We start from the raw sequence: 22,233 nt of genomic DNA, 5'->3' as shown, positions 1-22,233 counted from the left end.
GCTCATGGTGCCTCTAAAAAAGCAGAAACAGGGCACACATCCCTAGATCATCTGCCAACTTGCAGAAATACATAGATCCTCTCACTGCCAGCTAATGTGGATCTGAAAGAAGAAAGGCAGCACTAAGACCCAGAAGGCATGGGAAAGCAAGCAGCATTGCTTTTGAGAGAGAAGAGAAATCCCTTCAGTGCTGGCCCAGAGAAGAGAGTAGAGAAGTCAGTCACCTGCTGGTGAAGGACAGTAACAGCACAAGCAGAAGAGAAAATCTCTGCCCCTCTCTCATCTTGAGAAGAGCCACCTTATATTCCCTGCTCTGTCTTGGCATAGCACCCTTCCAGTGGAAGAAACCCTCATATTTTGGAGACTACTGCATTTGCTGGAGGGGGAAACCTGAAAGTGTCATCTGCTGAGGATCATTACAGGCAACTCTTAGGAGAAAGCAGTTCTCTCCTGCAAATGATCATCATTCATGTAGGATGCTAATTGTGCTTGCATGCCCAAAGAATGGTTTCATGACATCTCCTGCTCTCTAGTTTGCACACATTTCTTTGCTTTCTGCCGCATGATGTCCAAGGAAGCAGCTTCTTAGGATGCAGCAATTCTCTGCTGTGTAGCAGAAAGGATATAAATAGTCAAGATCGTGCAGAGCATAACTATTCATCTCCAGCACACATCACAGGGGGTCTGTGGAGGTCCAGGATCACCTGTCGCTTAAGTCACTGCCAGCCACAAGCAAAGTGAATTGCTTTATTGTACAGGAGATCATCCATATACTCCTGGTCCATAAGGAGATAACGAGAGACATCACAGCCGGGGTCTGGAGGACCAGGATGACTTTCTGAATCTAGATTGTGTCCAACTTTCCAGATGCACGGATAAAGTCTTCAGGAAAAGAAGGTAGGAGCTATCAATAAGAAGCAAAGCTGCAACGTGCACCCCTAGAGTGAGAGGATGGGGTATAATGGAGTATCAGATGGTAGAACTTTCTTCCACATTCTCATGGGATCTGGATTGCCTTGAAATTGCAATACATATCCACTATATATATATATATATATATATATATATATATATATATATATATATTCATATTCCTTGCTGCTGAGCAGGTATAACTGCCAGGCTTAGCTGTGTAGCCCATATTGGATTGCACATGAATATTTTTATATGTGTCCATTTTGATAATAGCCCCTTACATTGTAGTAGAAATAATGAGTGTTTGTCAGTGACACTTGAACTCCTCTCCTGGATTCTGACCAGTTGTAAAGACAATGTGCACAGATGTTTTAACACATACTTCTATTCATGGAGGAGTAGCAGAGGTGACAGGCAGATGGGTCACTTCTCTGTCCTGTGGTCAATGATCTCATATAATTGTGAGGCACATGGAATGGAGTACTAGGCATGGTCATCTTTTTACTTACCCACCTCAATATGTGACAACTACTAGTACTTACATACTTACAGTGTGTGCAAGCTCTGAAAGTGAGTGCACTTTCTCACTCCTCTATATCCAGATCTATCTATCTATCTATCTATCTATCTATCTATCTATCTCATATCTATCTATCTATCTATCTATCTCATATCTATCTATTTATCTCATATCTATCTATCTATCTATCTATCTATCTATCTATCTATCATATCTATCTATATATCTCATATCTATCTATCTCCTATCTATCTATCTATCTATCTATCTATCTATCTATCTATCTATATCATATCTATCTATCTATCTATCTCATATCTATCTATTTATCTCATATCTATCTATCTATCTATCTATCTATCTATCTATCTCATATCTATCTATATATCTCATATCTATCTATCTATATATCTCATATCTATCTATCTATCTATCTATCTATCTATCTATCTCATATCTATCTATCTATCTATCTATCTATATATCTCATATCTATCTATCTATCTCATATCTATCTCATATCTATCTATCTATCTATCTATCTCATATCTATCGATCTATCGATCTATCTATCTATCTATCTATCTCATATCTATCTATGTATCTTCTATCTATCTATCTATCTATCTATCTATCTATCTATCTAGTCTATCATGAACACATCCTGCTTGAGCTATTAAAATGCCATACAGTATGTGTCCACATACAATAAGCACTGTTGTGGGCAGTATACTATGTCTACAAGGAGTCCTCCCATAGCCTTGGGAGTGAAATACATGTTATAGGTAGGCAGATAGGGTCTGGTATGGTGATGCCAATTAGTAACACATTCCTTTGACTGATCTATATGTTATCATAGACCAATAATGTAGGATAACATGTGGTGCTCTATGTTGGTTCAGCTCTCCATACATGATCCACCATTACCAATGATTTATGACAAAGTACTGCTCTGGAATAGACAGATGTTTTTGAACTTCATATTGCCTTATGTGTTACTCAGTATCATTGACCTAAGGCACTTGGCTGGGTAATGATTTTGGGTGATATTTTATAGCATGCGATTGCAGTAACATGGAAGCATCCACATGACAAGGTCTTCAAATACTGAACATTAATGTGGCTAAGCAAGTACATGATTGATGAATATATACTCTTCCACTCTAAACTCTATGTTCATGGCTGTGTAGGCTGTCTTGACTAATGATGCATTTTGTATGCTGGCATTATAGGACATCTTTTTATACTGCATATGAGTATATGGACACATCAAGAATCAGGTCAAAAGAGTCATTTCCTAGCTGAACTAGGTCAATCAAATTATCTGAGTGCTCTTTTCTCATATATTCCATGTTTCCTTGTAGATAAATGACATGTCAAGAGAACATATATACTGCGTTCAGTTTACCTGGATTAAGTTTCTAAATTCAATGCATCATATCATTTTAAATATTTCATGTTATTAGCAACTGCAGCAGTGACTTATACCCTCTTCTAATCAGAGTACTGAATGTCATGGGCTTCATCTTTTCTTTTACACTGAATATGTATTAACTGATTTATTCTACTTCAATGAGATCTGTGTATTATTTATTTGTCTATCTATCTATCTATCTATCTATCACATATCTATCTATCTATCTCATATCTATCTGTCTATCTATTCTCATATCTATCTCTCTATTCATCTGTTATCTATCCATCTATATTCTATCTATTCTCATATCTATCTATCTATCTATCTATCTATCTATCTATATATCTATTAATCTGTTATCTATCTTTCTATCTATCTATCTATTCATCTGTTATCTATCTATCTATCTATCTATCTATCTATCTATCTATTCATCTGTTATCTATCTATCTATCTATCTATCTATCTATCTATCTATCTATCGAATGTGCCATTCTCAAAAATCGCTCTTGACCACTCTGACAGTACTTTATGCATGTAGTATGCAAGTTATTATGAGGTATAAAGTAGGTAATGTATGGCATTGGCTTACTGCTTTTATGAATCATTATCAATCAATACAAGTGGAGTGAAGGGGAAGAAGGGGGATGGGTGGGCTGCACAAGCTTTGCACACACATCTTAGGAATATTATAACGTTGCTTGGCATTTTCATCACCTCTAAATATAAAGAATATTGTTCAGAAATAAGTTTTGCAATACCCAACCAAAGCATGCCTCTATTTATTGTTACTCATATTCATGATTTTAAGACTGTGCCTTATGGTTTTGGAAAGTTAGCTCAATCATTTATTACTATTGGCATAAATACCGTACATACACCCATACATACACACAAACATGCATACAAACACATACACACACATACAGACCCATACCCTGCTTTTTTTTTATATATATAAAAAGTGAAGCTACTAGAAAAAATAAATATCTCTAACTACTTCTTAAATCTATATTGATGTATATCCCACTTCTGGCACCCCCATCAATCACAAAAACAGGGGTCCTTGTATGCCTGTATCAATGTAGTGGTGGGTTGAGCATTGTTTCTCTAAGCAGCTGCCGGAGATAGGCAAGTACAGTGCTCGGTTATCTCTGGCAGTCCCATAGTGAATGAATGGAGCAGCAGCAGCATGCTTGACCTGTTGCTTTATTCTTAAAAGCCATTGGGACCCCCTTTTCTTGTGATTGGTGGAGGTCCCAGTATGTATACATTTAAGACATCATAAAGAGTTAGTAGCCTAATTTTAGGTATAAAATTGTGTTTGGTGGTGGTCCCTCAAATCCAGGCATGTCCAAACTGCGGCCCTCCAGCTGTTGCAAAACTACAACTCCCAGCATGCCCTAATAGCTGTAAGCTATCCATGCATGCTGCGAGTTGTAGTTTTGCAACAGCTGGAGGGCCGCAGTTTGGACATGCCTGCTCTAATCTGACCCTTACAGATCAGATGCGTATCAACTATTTTCTGGATAAAGGAGGATTTTTTTACACAACATCATTAAACCAAAAAAATATGCCAGATGTTAGTTTGTAAAATTAATATAATACAATGAAAATATAGCTATTTATCGAACTTTCAGACTTCGATACTGAGCATATGTGAAATAGTATGGTATGTACACTCTTGCAACAATTTTAAGTTGCCCCCATGCACTGGATATAACAATAATGAAGCAGTATTGCAAATGGCCTTGATTAAAAATATCCTACCACTTAGTATGTGCCTCTCCAATGCAGATCTATGTGGGAGACCATGTATAGTCTCATCCTAAATCATGTGTTACCTCGCTCCCTCCACCTGGTCTCCTACTGTCCATAGACTATTAATAAGTAGGGGACAATTGGAAGGCAGTAACATATAGTTTTTATTGTAGTTGTAGCCATAAAAAAAACACAAATCTAAGTTAGAGTTGTTGACTTTAAACTGCAGAACAATTTATGTAGTTTCATTTCTTATTGCTTAGGATCAATAATGAAACTGGATGCAAAGTGCATATAACCTTACAATAAAGATCTTTAAAGAGATGTTCTGAGATTTTATATTCATGGTCTATCCACAGGGTGGGCCATCCATATTAGATTGGAGGGAGTCCAAAACCAGCTATTTAACTTTTTAGGAGTAGCCCTTACACCAGAAACAGGCACTGGAACTGGAACAAAGCTCTGTCCATTGTGTAGTGGAAGTGAGTGGAAGCAGCACTGCAGTGACCATCTCTGTCCACTACACAATGGACAAACTGTGTCGTTCTGGCTCTGATTTCCAGTTCCAGAGATGCTGAGAGACAGCTAATCGGGCAGAGTGCCGATGTTGGAACCTTGCCCATCTGATAGTCATGGCCAGAGTGCCGATGTCGAACCTTGCCCATCTGATAGTCATGGCCAGAGTGCCGATGTTGGAACCTTGCCCATTTGATAGTCATGGCCAGAGTGCCGATGTTGGAACCTTGCCCATCTGATAGTCATGGCCAGAGTGCCGATGTTGGAACCTTGCCCATCTGATAGTCATGGCCAGAGTGCCGATGTTGGAACCTTGCCCATCTGATAGTCATGGCCAGAGTGCCGATGTTGGAACCTTGCCCATCTGATAGTCATGGCCTGTCTTGAGGGTAGGACATCTATTTAAAAAAACAACCTCTTTTTAATTCATTGCCTATTATATATGAACCATTATTGCAGCAGGGCAACTACTCCCATTAATCAAAATCTTTGCTATGTCACTATGAAGTATCAAAAGTTTTTGAAAAGGTACACTTTTTTCAACTTAAAAATGGGAACAGAATATAACAGCAGTCTATAATGTAAAGCATGTGATCTACATGAATTAATGCCACATTTACCATACAAATAAACATGAGGTGCTTAGCAAATATATTTTTGATCAAAACTGTACCTGGTGTTTATTTGTAAGGTACATATATAGATCAGATCATATACTTTACATTGATAGAGTGCTGTTATATTCTGTTCCCTTTTTTTATGTTGTGGCCACGTGCACTTGTGCAGTTACTTTATTAACTTAGTTTTTTTTGTTTTAGAAAATTGTTTTCCCAGTGTTTTTCACATTGAAGTCAATCGAGTATGAACAGGAGAACTGACTACGGCTACTTTCACACCTGCGGCAGGCTGTTCAGACAGAGAACAGCTTATTGGAATTCCCCAGATCCAATAATGTTGGATGGAACCGGAAAGCCTGCCTGCTCCATTTACGTATGCTGCGTGCTGCGGTTTGAGTAGGTCGATTCCCGGCATTGTCTGCCGGATCGTAGTGTCGCCGTTGTGAAAGTAGCCTAAAATGCATAATATTCAGCTACAAATTTAAAATCTGTAACAGAGTACCATAAGCCAAAAATGGAAGAAATCTATTATTCCATCAATGTATCTGTCTTGTCATGTCTTTCTTGAACATAATATGGATTGTCAGTATATTATTTATAAGTACTTTTTCTGCTAGACTATATTATGTAATTGTACTGAACACAATAGACACTGCGAGGTTAAAGATCCTTTCAGATTGTAGAGTAGTTGGAATTAGGTGCTAATGGCATAGGTGGGGCTGCAAAAACCATTTATATAGAGAGCTAAGTAGGCATGGTTTAGCACACAAAGATATTAGTGAAATTCTGATATTGATTTATAAACGCAATGGGGATAATTTATCATGCCCTGCACTCCAGAATTCTGACTTCAAAAACTCTCAAAGCACTATGTTTCCCGTTTGTGTGTGACAAATCAGAGACTTTTTAAAATTTGTACAAAAAATGGGAGAACCCGAGCATTAAACCAGGCACCCCCTGCTCTGAAGAGGGGAAGCTGTCTGGTTCACATGAAAAGGTCTGAAATTGATGGAAACACCACTGAAATGGTTTGGGAACAGCATAGGGAGGATGTCTGGATGCATCTTTGACTCCCAGGTTGCTGCTGGGAATGATGTTGTTCGAGTAGTAGGCCAATTTTACAGACTTACAATAATACACACCAAACCGAAGATAAAATCGATTTTAGAGGAAAAATTGTTAGGAAACATTCTTTCCTGTATATTTACTTAAAGTGCAAGTGCTGCCAAAATTTACAAGGAAGAGGCACTCCAATACAAGCTATATATCACATAAAGGAGGGCATCATACACACCCTTGAAAAATTATGATTGATGGCCTGCTGATCTGACCATGGAAAAAATTATGGGCGAGGGCCTGCTGCTGAGCTGACCATCGAAAAAATTATGGTTGAGGGTCTGCTGCTGAGCTGACTCTCTAAAACATTAGGGGCGAGTGCATGCTGCTTACCTTACCATGGAAAAAATTATGTGTGAGGGCCTGCTGCTGAGCTGACCATCTAAAACATTATGGGCGAGGGCCTGCTGCTGAGCTGACCATCGAACAAATTATGGTTGAGGGTCTGCTGCTGAGCTGACCATCTAAAACATGAGGGGTGAGGGTCTGCTGCTGAGCTGACCATCTAAAACATTATGGGCAAGGGCCTGCTGCTAATAAGACCATCTAAAACATTATGGGCGAGGACCTTCTGCTGAGCTGACTCTCTAAAACATTAAAGGGGAGTGCCTGCTACTGAGCTAACCATCAAAAAAATTATGCTGCTGAGTAGAGTTGAGCGAGCATGCTTGGCCGAACTGCTGTTCGGCTCGAGCATCGCTATACTCGGCACATTGCAGTGCTCGGCCGAATACTGTGTGTGCTCGACTATAATTTAATACAATGAAATTCAATGTGAGACCTGATCATCAAACCAGGCACCCCTGCTCTGAAGAAGAGAGGGTGTTTGGTTCACAAAAAAAGGTTAGAAATTGATGGAAACCCCATCAAATGGGTTGGAAACAGCATTAAGAGGATGGCTGGGTGTGTCTTGGACTCCTATTATTAATGACATACAATAGACAACCACACAAAGGCTATATGCCAAAAGCCAGGTATTTGGTAGCCAACAATCTATCCATTAGACAGATAACAGTCCGCATACCCTACAATGGCAGCCTTGTGCACTATGAGACATTCCAAACCAGCTCTTATCTGACTTACAACCAGTAAGCCTCAAAGTTGTTTCACATCTGTTGAATGGCTTGGGTGGACCTGCACACCTAGATCAATATCATTAGCGTGACAGAAAGTTTTCTGATTGTCCTAACATAATATTTAATAACCTTTCTATACAGTTTTGTCATGTAAAAACTCATTTGCATAAACATGAGCATATGGGAAAGACATGTAAATGAGCAGAATCTGCCTTGTTTTTCAGCTAAAAAATCATTTGCATGGAAAAATTGCGATCTACACTACTCATGAACAGCGCCATCTATTGGTTTTGTAGTCTTTTGACTAGACTATTAGACAATGAGTCTTATGACAAGACTATTAGTCTTACAAAAAAACAAGATGGCTGCACACTATTATACTGTATATGCAAACAATAGAGCTAAGAAATGGGGGTCATTCTAGATAAAAGTGGTACAATACCGACTATAAATGAGTAATGGAAGCTCTTAGCGCACATACGTATGTGCGCTAAGAGCTTCCATTACTCATTTATAGTCGGTATTGTACCACTTTTATCTAGAATGACCCCCATTTCTTAGCTCTATTGTTTGTATATATAATAGTGTGCAGCCATCTTGTTTTTTGTCATTATATTTGCTTCATGGATATTCACCTGTGATTTTGAAGGTTCTAGTCTAAATTTTCTTGCAAGACTATTAGTCTTGTCATAAGACTATGAAACCAATAGATGGCGCTGTAAATCTTGTTGGGGCGCTAGTAAGTGGGGCACCCTGCTCAACAGAGTACTTTTTGGTACAGAACAGGTTGCAAATGATGTTTTTTATCATCCACACTTTCCTTAAAAAAGCGCCAGATTGTGGAACACCTACATCTTGGCATGGGAGATTGCCACAAGGGGTGCTTCGGGGAATAGTTCTGGGCCTGTTTGGTGTGGCCCGCCTTCTCCCTTTTGCCACCACACTGCCTCTTCTAGCCTGTTGCGGTGCTGCGGATCCCTCTCCCTCTGTACTGCTATCATCGCTCGGCTTGCCATCTTCCTAGGTTGGGTCAGTGATTTCATCGTCCACCACCTCCGCTTCCACTTCCTCACTCTGTTCATCCTCCTGACTTGTTGACCTAACAACAACCTCACTTATTGACAACTGTGTCTCATTCTCATCATCAACCTCTTGAGACACTAATTGCCATTGACTTATTGGCAACTGTGTCTCATCAATATTATCCACCTCGTGAAACACTAATTGCCATTCCCCACCGTCATCTTCTTGTGACTGTGGATGCTTAAGAGTTTGGGCATCAGTGCATACGATCTCCTCTATGTCCCTCATCAAGCGGGCTTGGTGAGAGGCCCAAATCAAGGAATGACGATTAAAAGAACTCCTCTGAATATCCGAGTGTGGGATCACTTGTTTGCCAAGACTCTCCATGGTGGGAGGAAGGAGGATCAGGGTGAGGATTGTGTTGACCAGACTCTTGGCTACTGAGACTGGACTTTGTGGAAGACAGGGTGGTGCTAAACCGACTGGAAGCATTATCTGCTGCAATCCAACCGACCACCTGGTCTCACTGGTGTGACTTCGAGAGTGGTTTCCTGCGCCGCCCTGCAAACTGGGACATGAAGCTAGGTATCGTGGATGAGTGTGTTTCTTGCTCTCTGGCAGCAGGCACAGTTTCCCCGCACCCAGGGCCACGGCCTCTGCATGCACCATCAGCAGCACAGCTACTTACCTGTCCCTTACTGCTCGCCTTCTGCATATTAAATGGTATATATGCTTGCAAGTATGTCACACGTACAGTAGCGCAGGTTTTGTAAGTGTATGCGCAAATAAAGTACACAGAATGTCACAGATATTTAGGATGCGCAAATGTTATATGGGAGATGTAGCACAGGTAATGTCGCTGTCACCAGTGGTGAAAAAATTCAACTGAATGTCACTGATATTTATGATGCGTATAAATTTATGATTTATGATGCGAATAAATTAGACTGAATGTCGCTGATATACAGGAGATGTAGCCCTGGTAATGCAACTGTCTGCAGCGGACACGTCTACGTAAAAAGTGCGCTGGATGTCACAGATATTTTTAGTATGCACACACGTTAAACAGGAGATGTAGCGCAGGTAATGTCACTGTACGCAGCGTCTATGGAAAAAGTACACTGGATGCCACAGATATTTTTATGATGCGCAAACATTATATATGAGATGTAACGCAGGTAATGTAACTGTCCGCAGTGGACACCGTCTATGGAAAAAGTACACTGGATGTCACAGATATTTTTAGGCTGCGCACACATTACACGGGAGATATAGTGTAGATAATGTCGCTGTCTGCAGCTGCCAATTAATTGCAAGCTATTTAGCGCAGGTTGCGCTAAAAATATATATTGCTGCCAAATACAATAGTCCTTAAAAGGACTTTTGGTTCTCTAATCGCATGCAATTTAGCGCAGGTTGCGCTAAAAATATATATTGCTGCCAGACACAACAATAGTCCTTAAAAAGACTTCTGGGACTCTAACACCAGCCCTGCATAACCAAAAAATATAATTCAATTCCCTACACTATCTAGCCCTTCTACAGCACAGCTCTCCGTGACTAAGACTGACCGAACCACATGTCATCGGGTTCTTTATAGCACCCGATGACGCATTCCGGCCAGCCAATCACTGTAATGCCAGTAACCAACATGGCTACGGCAGTACAGTGAGTCGCAGTACTTACCTGCACGTTTACCAGCCAACAAACGTGTAGGGAGGAGACTCAAGCATGGCGCTCGAGCACACGCGGTATACCGCGATGTGCCGAGCATCACAATGCTCAAGCCGAACTGGTGTTCGGTTGAGCATGCTCGAGCATGCTCATCCCAAGGTTATTTTGAAGAGGAATCAGTGCTCTTATGAGAACCGCTACTGCTTCAAATAGCTGATCAGTGAGGCTGCCGGGAGTCGGACACCCCCGATCTGATAATGATGACTTATTGCGAGGATATGTCATCATTATTTACCAACTGCAGAACCCTTTCAAACCTTCCTGCAGAAGTAGTCTCAATTTGTCCCAGATCAAATGTAAAGAAAGTTCCTTCTTTTGTGTTAACCAATTATTGACTGACATTTAGTTCTTTTGATTTTTGCACCGAACATTACATGTTTAAGTGATCCAGCTCCAGCAGAATATCATATTACATGAGTAGGCTGCCTCAGATCTTTTTTTATAGGTGAGGGCAATAGATGTTAATGAATAGTGAACATAATTGTTCATCCTGCTCTTTAAAAATGAGTTCTGCAGCAGCTGAGATGTTTATTATAAGAAACATTGTAACATTTATTATATATTAAATAATATAGAAAATATAAGTAATATTACAGCTGCATGATTGGCATAAATTAACTAAACCCGCAGCCTCATAGTTTTACATGGTAAAGGAGCGTCTCAATGATTTTTAGCTTTCTTACAGTTTACAATAGGCTCAAGATGTAACTATTGAATGGAAACCACCATTGACTTGACATTTCTCAATTAAAATGTTCACTTACACAATTGTTTTTGTAATTAGTAATTTGAATGAATAAATACCTGTAAATGAAGCCTAAAAATAGCTGGACTATTAAGAGAATAGCACAAGGTTCACACATACTTATTCAGATATATAGTGGACTTACATTGTGTCACAGCCCGGCTGCCTAAGGTGAGATTGCATTGAAGTACTTTGTTAAAGTCTGTATTCTTTAGCAGTACCAGAAATAGCCGTAGCAACAGTGGCCTGACACGTTTTCTCATTTCACCATTACTAAGGCTTGCTGACCACCAGATGGCCGGGAAAAAGCATGGCAGCTATGGAAACAGCATAAGGATGGCTATATTTCCTGGCCAACTGGTGGTTGCTGCTTAGTTTTGTGTCGCCTTAGTTACAATAAGATAGAACAACCCCTTTAATAATCCCTCCATTGTGCCCATCACAAAATACTAATGCCTCTTGAATGTCCCACAATATTATCCACCTTTTTGCTCCTACATAGTAACAATACCTCTTTATGCCCACATAGTAAAAATCTCCCTTTTTGCACTCAAAGTTATAATCCCCCATTGTTTGTGACCACAATCAATAGTGACTCTTTTAGCCACAGAAATATAATAATACCCCCATTTATGCAACACAAATGATAGTGCCTCGCTCTGTGCCCCCATCAACAAAGTAATAATACTCTCTGCAGTCTGCATAGAGAGCCTATGGATTCACTACCTTCACCCCCTGTTTCCAGCACTGACTGCACCAATCAAGAAAGAAGAAACTTTTACAATCTGTTGGCGGGAATACCCTGACTCCCATTCCCCTTGCTCCTGATCTTCAGAGTGTTTAATATAGTTTGTCCTCTTTGTGTCCTGAAGTTAGTAATTTTGGTCAAAATGCACAAAGATGCTACTGAGTGTAGTGGGGGTGTCTACGTTCCCCTGGCTTAGGGGCCCAGCTGCAACTTCTCACTGGTGTTGTAGTTGTGGAAACTCTAGTGCAATGTTCAGTTTTATCTTAAAAATACAGATATAGGGGGAGATTTATCAAACTAGTGCAAAGTAAAAGTGGCTTAGTTGCCCACAGCAACCAATCAGATTCCACCTTTGATTTTTCACAGCTCCATCTGAAAATGAAAGGTGGAATCTGATTGGTTGCTATGGGCAACTAAGCCAGTTCTACTTTACACCAGTTTGATAAATCTCCCCCATAAAGTCTTAAAGGGTTTTTCCAGCACTACAAGTGAAAAGTGAATACAGTCCAGTTTTATCCAGTGACTCACAAGTGACTTCTTCATTGATTGTAAGCATCCATTTTTCCTTTTCTTCTCTATCCCGCCAGATCACCATGATGACTTTTCCTACTTCTTCCAGCCACGACCTAGCTCTGCACACAAACCTCTCATCCTTCTGCTACTCCCAATCTCTTTTCCATGCCCTCTATGCTGTGACACCCTCTGTATGATAATTGTGACACTATCCTCTTCATAGACCTGTACTATGATAAATAAGGTGCATAAACAAGTTGCACATGTGTGCAATATTCAGCGGTTCAGGCCAGGGATGCTCAACCTGCGACCCTCCAGCTGTTGCAAAACTGCAACTCCCAGCATGCCCTAATATCTCTAGGCTATCCAGGCATGCTGGGAGTTGTAGTTTTGCAACAGCTGGAAGGATGCAGGTTGGGCATGCCTGGTTTAGGCCATCAGCAGTATTGTGTAGATAGCCATGCTGATGGAATTCTCTGTCCAGAATTTGCTTTTAGGGTTCTTATTCTGTTGATACTTTTGTACTAGGGAAAAGAGAAATTGTTTTCAGCCTAAAGATCCAAAGATATCCATTCTTGGGTATGAGCACATTTATATTATTGCCTGTAAGATTTGGAAATGCTAATTTTAGTAATTTAAAGCTCCATACAAAACAAATTGTGTACACAGGCTCTGGCGTTCTGAAGCTCGGAATATTACATCAACCAACGTGTCTACAATGTATGTTTGAAAATTAACTTAGAAATGCCTTACCTACCTTGGAAGGATTTCTGAAATTAATTATTGTCAAAGATGTACATTTCTTTCCATCGCAAATATGTCATGTAGCTGTATTTGTAGAATGTATAAACTGCAGGGAAATAAACCACATCCGTCTTCTCGGTCTTCTTATGGAATGTGTATTCAGGAATCTGGTTTGGTTTATGAGACTAATAAGGAATCTAAAATATTTATGACAAAATATGAAAAATGGAGATCAACTTATAATTAGTTTTTGGTGGCATTTATCTTTAGAATAGATGGAGAGGGAAATATCTCCCAGAAGAAATAATATTAGACTTGCAAAAGGAAATCTAATGGATCTCCAGCAAATATTTGCATAAAAGATGCTAGCCTCCTATAAAACAGATGACCTGCCAAAGCTGAGTGGAAATAGCCATTATTATTAAAGCTGCTTTTATTGTTTCTTTGTATGTTTTTTTTTTTTTTTTGTTCAGATACATTGTCTGCCATATTTATACAGGTCTAGCGTAGCATGATTTATTGGAAATATGTTCCTTAAATTAAAATGAAGCTACCTGTCTTACATCAATGATAGTGTTATAATTCATATAGCTTCATCTCCTTTCTTTCATTGTTTTTATATGTAATTTTGTACATTCCTTTATATTGTTGTCCTGACACTACGTCAAGAGAAGACCAGCAGTGGCTTTACTGAGGTAAATAGTCTTATAGTGCCTTCAAGCTTTGCCATCTCAAGGAGGTTACAGCAGCCAGTGTAATTTCAGTTAAAGGTAGGAACAGAATAGCCAGGAAAAATGACATAGTTCAATAAGCCTGATAACACCTCAAAGGACAAACTAAATATCACAGGTACGAAAAGTCGAGGAGATGTAAGGATCAAAGGCTCAGAACAGGATCAAAAACATAAAGGAAGGTGAGTAAATAAAAATGCAATAGTAAAGAAAATATTGGAAGGAGCTAAGCAATTATTTTATGGAAGCATATGGAAATACATGGATGCTAATGTACGTTTCTGCTGTACACTGGATAAAACAGCTGTGTGCTATGACGCATTCAGAAGAAATTGATCTGAATCTGGTCACAAACAAAAGGATCATAGGTAGAAATGTGGATGTTGTCAATGTATTAAAAGAATGAAACCTAAAGTTATTCACAAAATCTAATTCAGGAAATGTCCTATAAATCTAGAGCATACATCTATGTACTTTTAAAGATTGTTTCTTTGTACCATAGCTTTCCTAATTATGTACATTTTTCTGCATAATAAAGACAAAGCAGCTGGGAGCAATTCTTTACCTTGAAAAATATTTGCACCCCCCTCCTCCTTGGTATTTTTCCTGTTTTTTTGTTTAACAATTTGGAATTTAAATGGATTTTGGGACCATTTGATTTACACAACATGCCTACTACTTTGAAGTTGTAATATATAGTTTTACTGGGAAGCTTGTAATAAATAAGAAAATCCTGAGAAATGGCATTTATATAAGTATAACGTAATTCTAAGCCGCACTCCAAACCCAAATTGGGTACAGTTCGTTTAAAAAAAACTTCACTTGGTACCTGATGAGGGTCCATGGGGTAAACCAAGGCACAGTGGTCCCAGCCGACAAACTAAATGAAGTGAATCCCCAGCACTCAATATTTTCCAGATGATCTTGTGGTTTATTAAAGGTTAACAGACATAGCGACGTTTCGACCTGGGGTCTTTATCAAGCAATAGGTGATGTAACAAAGCAAACAATAGTCCCAAGTGTAGGTGGAGAAGAAGTAAACACCTCCTTAGTGGGTCTGCATAATTATCTAGCTCACTAGAAATATCTACCAATCATAGTGAGAGAAAGAATACATATGTTTCGTGCAGAAAATATATAAAAATTATCACTTACATAGATGCAAATCCCAAAGCATGATCGCAGTAACCTTCATGGAAAAGTTCAGATGTCCAGCGTTCCTAGTCCCGAACTGCACAGGCATGCGCGCACAGGACGGGAATGAGCGCGCGATGCACCAGCCAATCACCGTCAACCGCGTCACTCACTCGAGATGATGCATGTAATTGCCAGGTGGAGGAGAACCGTTCCGTTTGGTTGCTTTCCAATTCTGGAGAGCAAACCGCAGCAAGCTGCAGTTTTCTTTCCTTCATGGGTTGTGGAGAAAAATGTGCACAATAGAAAAGGAATCCATTCCCCATTGATTTTCAATGGTGTTCATGACGGATCCGTCATTGCTATTTTAAAGATAATACAACTGGATCAATTCATAACGGATGAAGATGGTTGTATTATCAGTAACGGAAGTAGTGTGTATATCAACTTTTATTTTGTTCCTGTAAGTGCCCAGGAGGTGATTCTATACTGTGAAGTTCTCCCTGCCCGGTGTGGCACCTGTTGTGGTCTCCTGGTTAGAGTCTACAGCACAGGCGATAGGTTTAAAGCTCAAAGCAGAAGACACTTTACAGTGAAGTTCCACCTCCAATGTACATAGCAGGGTTAAAGATCATATTAACATGTAACATTTCTTTGGGCAGCCCTTTGTAGGCATGGTGTATGGAGATGCTCAATATGGCACAATGCCTCCACCCAAATCTTGCTTGGAGCTCTATAGGATTGCAGCAGGGTCTTCCTCTTCTGCTAGTGGCCAACTTGGGAAACCTCTGCCCAGCTTAGTATACACACTCACCCAAGTAAGGAGTTAACTGATCATCAGATTTATTAGGGAAAGGGTAAACCATGGGGAAGAACATAAAGATAATGCAATAAAAGAAACAAAGCACAGATTGAAATTCTGTCTAAGGAATACCCCTGCTTAAGGGGGTGGACTAGCTCTATAGTCTGTATTAGACAGGCAGATTATCAAGCGATTATTTAGGGGGAAGTGTTACCTCCTGGCAATTGCTTGCCAGCTAGTGGAGGAGACCGCTGCTATTACATGCAGTGATTCCCCCCACAGCATGGGGAGAAGCCATAGCTATGCCATTGCTCATCCCCATTCTGTCTTGTGGTTTGCCTGTGGTAGATCATATTAGACAGCGCGATCTGCAACCGGCAAGAGCTGATTTTTAAGCATGCTTAAATATCGGAATTTCCCGATGATTGAGTGTTTGCTCATTCATTGGTCAATCAGTGTCAGTATTGCACTGCATGTTCATGTGAACGCTTGTTAGCGATTATCGTCCAAAATATCATCCAGTGTAAGGCTACTTTCACACTGGCGTTTTGGCTTTCCGTTTGTGAGATCCGTTCAGGGCTCTCACAAGCGGTCCAAAACAGATACGTTTTGCCCTAATGCATTCTGAATGGAGAAGGGTCCTCTCAGAAAGCATCAGTTTGCATCAGTTCTGTCTGCGTTACGCTTTGGAGGCAGACACCAAAACGCTGCTTCTGATGAAACTGAGCCAAACGGATCCGTCCTGGCGCACAATGTAAGTCAATGGGGACGGATCTATTTTCCATGCCACAATCTGGCACAATAGAAAATGGATCCGTCTTCCATTGACTTTCAGTGGAGTTCATGATGGATCCATCCTGGCTATGTTATAGATAATACAAACAGATCCGTTCTGAATGGATGCAGACGGTTGTATTATCTGAACGGATCCGTCTGTGTAGATCCATGACGGATCCACACCAAACGCGAGTGTGAAAGTAGCCTAATATACAGTAGCCTTTACAGTAAGCTGTGATGGTGGTCACACACACTCTCCTTTGGAAGATAAAGACTGTATACTTTTCCCAGATCGCTACTCCTAATACTCAGCTTTCTATAAACTACTGTCTATAAATTAACCCAATCCGAACATCAGGACCCGGTTGCAGAAAACATTAGCACTTACGATTGTCTTGCCCAGAAACCAACTGGGAGCTGCAACATTCAGGAGCTTTGCTGGCAGTGGAGTCGGAGGCAAGATCCTCCTGGGATGCAGGCTTGGCTATAGGGGTAATGCATTCGCTGTTTTCTCTTCTCCCGCTGGAAACACAGGATCTGTCTGGACTGTGCTGTAGGGTTAATGCAGCAGCTGAGCTTTCTCTTCCCATACATGAGTCATAGGAGTTGTCTGAACTGTCTGCACATCAGCAGGCCTCACTTCAGTCTCACTTTCGTCAGTCTCTCTCTCCGCTGGCTATGCTGCTGTCTCTAAGATGGCTGCTCTTCCTCTTCTTTCCTCAGCCTTTTTCCCCTGGTCACTCTGCTATTGGCTGCAGGGAGGAGCAAGTGCTCATGGGATTTGCAGACCACTTTGCCTCAGAAGATTTAGCAGTAATGCCATGTTCTTTCTGGGCACCTAATGAGTGATGTCAACAGATTTGCGTGGTCAGAACTGCTGACACACTCTCCCTTTAACTAAATATCACTATATGACTCTAGCATTGAGTTAGGCTACTTTCACACTCCGTCATGGATCTGCCAAAATGGATCAGTTACAATAATACAACCGCATGCATCCATCATGAACGGATCCGTTTGTATTATCTGTAACATGGCTAAGACGGATCCATCATGAACTCTATTGAAAGTCAATGGGAGACGGATCAGTTTTCTATTGTGCCAGATTGTGTGCCATTTTTTCTGACACAATGTAAGTCAATGGGGACGGATCCATTTTCTCTGGCTCAGTTTTTTTCAAGCGGACAGAAAATGCTGCAGGCAGTGTTTTGGTGTCCACCTCCAGAGCGGAATGGAGGCTGAACAGAGGCAAACTGAGGCATTCTGAGCGGATCCTTTTCCATTCAGAATGCATTAGGGCAAAACTGATCCGTTTAGGACCGCTTGGGAGAGCCCTGAACGGATCTCACAAACGGAAAGCCAAAATGCGAGTGTGAAAGTAGCCTTATCTGTACAGGCAGGGGTGCACCACTAATGAGGTGAGGTGATTGCCCCAGGCAGCAACAGGTAGAGTCAAGAGGGAGGCAGCAGAAGGGGGATTATCTGTTTCTGCAGTATAGGGAATCAACAAGGTAAAAGAGGAGAGAATATTTAAAAGAAGAAAAACTGCTACAAGAGGACATAGTTTTAAATTAGAGGGGCAAAGGTTTAAAAGTAATATAAGGAAGTATTACTTTACTGAGAGAGTAGTGGATGCATGGAATAGCCTTCCTGCAGAAGTGGTAGCTGCAAATACAGTGAAGGAGTTTAAGCATGCATGGGATAGGCATAAGGCCATCCTTCATATAAGATAGGGCCAGGGGCTATCCATAGTATTCAGTATATTGGGCAGACTAGACTGGGCCAAATGGTTCTCATCTGCCGACACATTCTATGTTTCTATAGTATTGGGACGCACAGTATGTGGCGCTGTATTACCCTGTATGTTTTGTAGCTCTATATGTAATATTTTCCAAGTATGTCTTTAATAGTAGGGCTGAAGGGAAGGGGTTAGGTTAAGAAATTGGCATTGGGGTTTGGGGCACCATTTCAGTTTTCACCTCAGGCAGCAGAAAGGCTAGGTGCACCTTTGTACAGGGTAAATGATTAACTGTTGAATATGGCTATTCACATAAGTAGTCAAGTTGAATGTGAAACACCCATACACTGCCTCTATGTTTATGGAGTGTATACATTTTTAAAATTTGTTTTCAGGCTGTAACCAATATATAAGTGTATTCTCTAAAGACATACATTTCATAAAGGCCATTAGGTATTGCATCCCCCATACAAGCCTACTTGTAGTTATACCTTTTCTCATAATTCTGCCCTATAAATAACCTGAAAACTGGGTTTTATTATTTCCTCGGTTAAAATATATATTTTTTCCACAGCCATACTAAGTAGGGAAAAGCTCTATTGAGAAAGGAATATTCACAACCCATTATCAATTTATATATACATTTCAAAGAGGAGCAACAGAGGAACAGAGCAATGCAGTATAGTAACTGATGCCCCAGAATTATTATTATTATATTTACAAGTATGTAGGATACCTGACAGTTCCTCCTAAAACCACGCATATTTCTGCATATGGAACCTACTCACTGCTTTGTATTATATAAATTTATTGCGACAAAGAAATTTGCTCTGGTTTTTTTTCTGCCCTTATGAAAGAAAATGATTTGCGGTAACAGAAATTCAATGGATGAAATTACAGTGCTTACAATTCTCTTACAGTTCTGTTAAATAGACCCCTGCGGGTTAAACTACGTCTTTTAGTACCTATGAAGACTTAATAGGTCTGCTTTGAAATGTTTGGTGTAAATGCAAGTGAAGTTGTACTACCGTAGGCTGGCTCGCTCTAATATTGTACAATTTGCTTTCTTCTTTAAGCAATTATTTCAGCACACACGAGAAATAATTTCCAGTTTAAGCATAAAATAAACCAAAACAGCACCCAAAAGTGACATGAAAGACAGCTATAAACAGCCAGTCATATACACAGAGTATATTATTTCCAAACCAATAATGTCTAGAAACATCTGTGAGTCACGTTAGTGGCAAAAAAAATGTTCTGAGAAATCGTGACATAAATATGAAAAGCATTTTTTTTGTAATTACTTACAGCATTTGTGGAAATTTAAAGTGGACCTGTTACTCAGGAATAGGGATGAGCGAACTCGAACTGTATAGTTCGGGTTCGTACCGAATTTTGGGGTGTCCGTGACACGGACCCGAACCCGGACATTTTCGTAAAAGTCCGGGTTTGGGTTCGGTGTTCGTCGCTTTCTTGGCGCTTTTGTGATGCTTTCTTGGCGCTTTTTGAAAGGCTGCAAAGCAGCCAATCAACAAGCGTCATACTACTTGCCCCAAGAGGCCGTCACAGCCATGCCTACTATTGGCATGGCTGTGATTGGCCAGAGCACCATGTGACCCAGCCTCTATTTAAGCTGGAGTCGCATAGCGCCGCCCGTCACTCTGCTCTGATCAGCATAGGGAGAGGTTGCGGCTGCGACAGTAGGGCGAGATTAGGCAGATTAACTCCTCCAAAGGACTTGATTAATCGATCGATCTGCAGCTGTGGATCATTGAGCTGCTGAAATTCAATTGCTCACTGTTTTTAGGCTGCCCAGACCGTTTGTCAGTCACTTTTTTCTGGGGTGATCGGCGGCCATTTTGTGTCTTGTGGTGCGCCAGCACAAGCTGCGACCAAGTGCATTTAACCCTCAATGGTGTGGTTGTTTTTTGGCTAAAGCCTACATCAGGGTGAAGCTGTCACACCAAGTGCATTTAACCAGCAATAGTCTGTTTATTTTTTGGCCATATACTACATCAGGGGCAAGCTGCGCCTGTCACCAAGTGCATTTAACCCTCAATGGTGTGGTTGTTTTTTGGCTAAAGCCTACATCAGGGTGAAGCTGTCACACCAAGTGCATTTAACCAGCAATAGTCTGTAATTTTTTGGCCATATACTACATCAGGGGCAAGCTGCGCCCGTCACAAAGTGCATTTAACCCTCAGTAGTGTGGTTGGTCAAGCTGTCACACCAAGTGCATTTAACCATCAATAGTCTGTTCATTTTTTGGCCATATACTACATCAGGGGCAAGCTGCACCCATCACCAAGTGCATTTAACCCTCAGTAGTGTGGTTGGTCAAGCTGTCACACCAAGTGCATTTAACCAGCAATAGTCTGTTCATTTTTGGCCACATACTACATCAGGGGCAAGCTGCGCCTGTCACCAAGTGCATTTAACCCTCAATGGTGTGGTTGTTTTTTGGCTAAAGCCTACATCAGGGTGAAGCTGTCACACCAAGTGCATTTAACCAGCAATAGTCTTTTTTTTTTTTGGCCACATACTACATCAGGGGTAAGCTGCGCCCGACACCAAGTGCATTTAACCCTCAGTAGTGTGGTTGGTCAAGCTGTCACACCAAGTGCATTTAACCAGCAATAGTCTGTTCATTTTTTGGCCATATCCTACATCAGGGGCAAGCTGCGCCCGTCACCAAGTGCATTTAACCCTCAGTAGTGTGGTTGGTCAAGCTGTCACACCAAGTGCATTTAACCAGCAATAGTGTGGTTATTTTTTGGCCATATCCCAGTCTAATTCTGTCAGTAAATCCATACCGGTCACCCAGCGCCTAAATACTAGGCCTCAAATTTATATCCCGCTAAATCTGTCGTTACCGCTGTACTGTTGTGGCTGGGCAAGTTATTTAGTGTCCGTCAAAGCACATTTTTTGTTCTGGGTTGAAATACAATTCCCAATTTAGCAATTTCATAATTTAGTGGTTTCTGCTATATCAGAGCTATTTGAAATCTATCCCTAAAAGGGTATTTAATATTCAAGGTGCACATAAGGTCATTCAGAATAACTTCACACACACGCTACTGTGCATTTCCAAGTCTAATTCTGTCAGTAAATCCATACCGGTCACCAAGCGCCTAAATACTAGGCCTCAAATTTATATCCCGCTAAATCTGTCGTTAGCGCTGTACTGTTGTGGCTGGGCAAGTACTTATTTAGTGTCCGTCAAAGCACATTTTTTGTTCTGGGTTGAAATACAATTCCCAATTTAGCAATTTCATAATTTAGTGGTTTCTGCTATATCAGAGCTATTTGAAATCTATCCCTAAAAGGGTATATAATATTCAAGGTGCACATAAGGTCATTCAGAATAAGTTCACACACACGCTACTGTGCATTTCCAAGTCTAATTCTGTCAGTAAATCCATACCGGTCACCCAGCGCCTAAATACTAGGCCTCAAATTTATATCCCGCTAAATCTGTCGTTACCGCTGTACTGTTCTGGCTGGGCAAGTTATTTAGTGTCCGTCAAAGCACATTTTTTGTTCTGGGTTGAAATACAATTCCCAATTTAGCAATTTCATAATTTAGTGGTTTCTGCTATATCAGAG

At 40.6% G+C, this 22,233-nt stretch overlaps 1 protein-coding gene across 1 annotated transcript in view; it reads left to right on the top strand.

Annotated features, from left to right (window-relative positions):
• Positions 1-417: 417 nt before the first annotated feature.
• SGCZ (sarcoglycan zeta) overlaps positions 418-22,233 on the top strand; it is a 1,451,138-nt gene continuing 1,429,322 nt past the window's right edge. Inside the window, exon 1 of the mRNA XM_044295758.1 lies at positions 418-897. The gene's annotated coding sequence lies outside the window, so the exon portion shown is untranslated. The remainder of the gene's footprint in view (positions 898-22,233) is intronic.

This window comes from Bufo gargarizans, chromosome 1 (genome assembly GCF_014858855.1).
Source record: "Bufo gargarizans isolate SCDJY-AF-19 chromosome 1, ASM1485885v1, whole genome shotgun sequence".
Taxonomy (NCBI): domain Eukaryota; kingdom Metazoa; phylum Chordata; class Amphibia; order Anura; family Bufonidae; genus Bufo; species Bufo gargarizans.
This window is presented reverse-complemented; position numbering and strand designations above follow the sequence as displayed.